The following is a 4,785-nucleotide window of genomic DNA, read 5'->3' on the forward strand; positions in this document are numbered from 1 at the left end:
CACGTTTTATTCACATTTTGAGTGATATATTTCTTAGCATCACTAAAGACCCAAAATAGTAGGGGGGACATTTGATATTGTGTCCCCCCTACTATTTTGAGTAGGGGGACACGTCCCCCCTGGGATTTCCGCCCATGGTAAGGACTAGATACCAAACTCTCTGTAGAGTAGAGCCAGCCACAGTACATAGTGAATCTAGTCTCACTACTTCAGACCCTGCATTATCCACTATGCCAATTGTGATAAACAAGGGTCTGTCCCTGCAGACTACTTAAACACTAACACATAACTCCTCACCTTTATGATGTGCCCAGTGAATATATATTCCTTTGTTTTGATTGGCTGAGAAGCACAGATATCTGACTGTTACTATGGTAACCATCAGATAAAAGAGACTTTGGAGGAGAAAACATTCTGGGGTCCATTGCAGATCAAAGAGTTGCATTTAAACGCAAGAAAAAAATCAATCGCAAGTCCCAAATGCGTGCTGTTGATTGGTTGAAAAACAACTTGGGCATGATTTTTAGAGTTGCGATTGATTGCAACTCTTTCTGCAACGGGCCCCTGATGCTCCCAAGAACATCACACAGTATCATATGTGACAGACAGGAGTGTAATATGTACATGTATAACATCCAAACTCATTGGGCGATTTTAAGTCCGGTGTTGGCCTTGGTGTTGAAATTTGGATTGCTTCCCCTAGCTTCAAAAATTATTCAGAGATTGTAAAACCGATCCAGATCACATTATTGACATTTCAACAACTAGTGAGTGACTTTTCATCCTCACTTTATGTTTGGTGTCATAATCGTGTAAAAATTGATCTTACACCAACACCAAAAGTTCAACACTGAACTTGAAATCACATATTGTTATTTCTCATAAACATGGTCAATGATTTTCACTTTTTGTCATGTTTCCTTGTAAAGTGTAATAGCAATATAAAGATTTATTCAATAATAATCATCATACTTGCTCAAACAGCACTTAACACTTGCCTTATTACAAGTCTTTAAAGGTCAAGTCCATCCCAGAAGAATGCTGACATGAATAAATAAAGAAAAATCAAACTAGCATAGTGATGAAAATTTCATCAAATCGGATGTAAAATAAGAAAATTATGACATATTTTTCACAAAACAGTGATATGCACAACTAGGTGACTCAGTCGATGATGTCCATTGCTCACTATTTCTTTTGTTTTTTATCGTTTGAATTATACAATATTTCATTTTTTATAGATTTGACAATAAGGACCAACTTGACTAAACGATACAGTATTAAACAATGCCGATTCCACATGTTCAGGGAGGAATGAATCGATTTTGATGAAATTTTCTGTGTTATGCTTGTTGAATTTTTTTCTTTTTATTCAAATCAACTTTTTGTTGGGGTGGGCTTGTCCTTTAAGATTAAAGCAAATATCAAATTCAGAAGCTGAAAAGAAAATTAATTCATACTCTTTCAGCTAAAGTGATAAAAGTACAAAACTGTACTTGCAATACCGGTATAGATCTCTTAATTTACATTTTGTAGTTTATATGTATTAATGTATATCCAAAGGAACTGTTGCTGTGCTAGCGCCATGAGCGTCTATGGATAGTTTGTGCGCTCAATAAAACACCACTATTACTACAATTATTATTATAAATGCGACATAATGTTACAATTTTTATACATGATGTTAAGTTGTAAGAAAGTATATAAAGATCTTGCAGATTCCTTGAATTTCGAAACAAGTACAAGTATAAACATTCATGAAGGAAAACCTGAAGTAAAAAGAGTTAAGGCCACCGCACACCTTACGACCCGATTGGTCGGCGACTGGCTTGCGACTGAGTGAGGGGAGATGAATCGCAAGCCAGTCGAGTCATAAGCCTCGACACCGCACACCTTGCGATCCGATCTGTGACTCACGCATGCGCTTTTTGGCATAGCATCTGAGAAATTGCGCTTACTACTGCGTATGCGCGTTGTTTATCATAATACGCGTTGAGCAACTCTACTGTCTGATTGGCTGGAGGTTGGATTGAGCTTGCGATCCAGTCATAAGGATTCAACATGTCAAATCCTTCCGATTTTCCTTGCCACTTGTGTCTGTCCGGTCTGCAACGCTCAAGCTGACAAGAGCTGTGACGTCACATCTCCCCTCACCTTGTCGCAAGCCAGTCGACCAGTCGGGTCGCAAGGTGTGTGGTGGCCTTTATTCTGCACAAAACACCATGCTCAGAGATGGATAATTTGTGTGATTGCATATATTAACCAATTGATATCAATTATGAATCAAACCTGTCATCATCTGTAATTAAAGGTCGAGTCAACCAAGAAAAATTCAACCAATGGATATCAATTGTAAAATCAACCTCGTCATCAACTGTTAATAAAAGGTCGAGTCAACCAAGAAAGATAATACATTGAATCAAAAGAGACAAATCAACTAAGCATTACGCTGAAAATTTCATCAAAAACATAAGTTATGACATTTAAGAGTTTCGCTTATTTTTCACAAAAATATATGGACAACTCAGTGACATACAAATGAGAGATTTGATGTCTCTCACTCAGTATTTCTATTGTTTTTGTATTGCTTGAATTGTACAACAATTCATTTTTACAGATTTGACAATAAGGGCCAACTTAACTGAACCATGAAATGTTAAACCAATGGTAGTTCTAATAAAACTTTGTTTCAAATGACAAAGAGGAGAAAGTTAGAATATTTCTTATTTCATATAATAAAATACAAAGGAAATAGTGAGTGAATGATGTCATCAGTTCCTCGTTTACCTCCTGACCAGGATGTTAATATAACTGTTGTGACATCAAATGAAAATTTAAAATGTCTTAACTTTCTTATTTTACATCCAATTCTGATGAAATTTTCAGGGTTTTGCTTGTTGGATGTTTCTCTTTGTATTCAAATAATTTTTTTTGTTGGGGTGAACTTATCCTTTAAATTCATATGAGGGGTCTAGATCTTCTACATACATTGCACGGGGCATCTTCCCTAAGAGTTGAAAAATTAGGGAAAAAACATTTGCCAAGGTTTGATGACAATCCATCAAAGAATAAGACAGTTGTGAATTATTAAACTCTTAATTTGTGACCTCACATGTGAGCAGTTCCCCCCTCTATATCAATTCCACTTTTATTTTATTAATGGAACATGATGAAAGAGCATTTTTTTTTGGGGGGGGCGGCAACTTAAATTATAACATGATGCCTATGCGCACACCAAAGTCGGAAATAGGGAGCTCTGGAATGAAAGCTTGGTCTTAAAATGGGGGTCTTCGGAAAGGCTCTAGGATCAAAGATCGATAAAAATGCAATGCTCTGGAACTGACCATATCAGAATATAGGGGTCTCCGGAGCGCCCCATTCGGCGCGGACCGGCTGAGGAATTCATGATGGGTGCGCACTGAAACGAGGAACCACAAATTTGAGGGTCTCCGGACAAGAAAAAACTTGTAATTTCCACGGCTTTCTAAATTGGTGATGCTCTGGAACGGAAATTGAAGGTGAAAATTAGTGTCTCGACTGCGGCATATATGTATCGTACATTTATACTAAGTAGCCCTCGGGATATTTTCCTTATAGAAAGGGTGTATGAAACTATGTGTTGATCATGTATCCACCTGACAAAAAAATAACTTTCAATTTCTTAAATAGAACTAAAAAAATCATATTACATATTAGAGAGGAGCCACTCATTTGTGACATAAATTAAAAACTTCAAAAATTCATAACTCAGTTGTTCTTGGATGGATTTTCACCAAACCTTCATCAATATATTTCTCATTTTTTTCTGCTTTTATTAAAACCAAATATATATCTCGTCAGGGTAAACTTCCCCTTCAGTAGCCATAATCACTTAAAGGACAAGTCCACCCCAACAAAAACTTGATTTGAATAAAAAGAGAAAAATTCAACAAGCATAACACTGAAAATTTCATCAAAATCGGATGTAAAATAAGAAAGTAATGACATTTCAAAGTTTCGCTTCATTTCACAAAAACAGTTATATGAACGAGCCAGCTACATCCAAATGAGAGAGTCGATGATGTCATTCACTCACTATTTCTTTTGTTTTTTATTGTTTGAAATATGAAATATTTTAATTTTCTCGTCAATGTCATGTGAAATGAAGTTTCATTCCTCCCTGAACATGTGGAATTCCATTATTTTAACATTTTGTGCTTCAGGCAAGGAGGTCCCAATCGTCAAATTCGTAAAAATTGAAATATTGTATAATTCAAACAATAAAAAACAAAAGAAATAGTGAGTGAGTGACATCATCAACTCTCTCATTTGGATGTAACTGGCTCGTTTATATAACTACAGTGTATTTTGTTAAAAATAAGCGAAACTTTGAATGAAATGTCATAACTTTCTTATTTTACATCCGATTTTGATGAAATCTTCAGCATTGCGCTTGTCTGATTATTCTCTATTGATTCAAATCAACATTTTTCTGAGGTGGACTTGACCTTTGAATACATTATTACCCTTTCTCAGAACATATTTTCATGTAGTTATACAATTTGTTCAATACATAACAACACGAACATACATTTGTGCAAATAACAAGAAAACTGTTCACATTGCGATACAAAACCCATAGAATAATGAAACATAAACAGGTAATCTCTAAATGACATAAATATTTTTTTCTCAAAGTGTTAAAGAATTATTCACCCTTAAATTCCTCAAAATAATTATAGCGAATTGAATCAATGGAAAATTAAATGTAAAATATCTCTATAATACCATACGTCACTGTAAACA

The sequence above is a fragment of the Lytechinus variegatus genome, chromosome 19 (genome assembly GCF_018143015.1).
Source record: "Lytechinus variegatus isolate NC3 chromosome 19, Lvar_3.0, whole genome shotgun sequence".
In the NCBI taxonomy this organism is placed as follows: Eukaryota; Metazoa; Echinodermata; class Echinoidea; order Temnopleuroida; family Toxopneustidae; genus Lytechinus; species Lytechinus variegatus.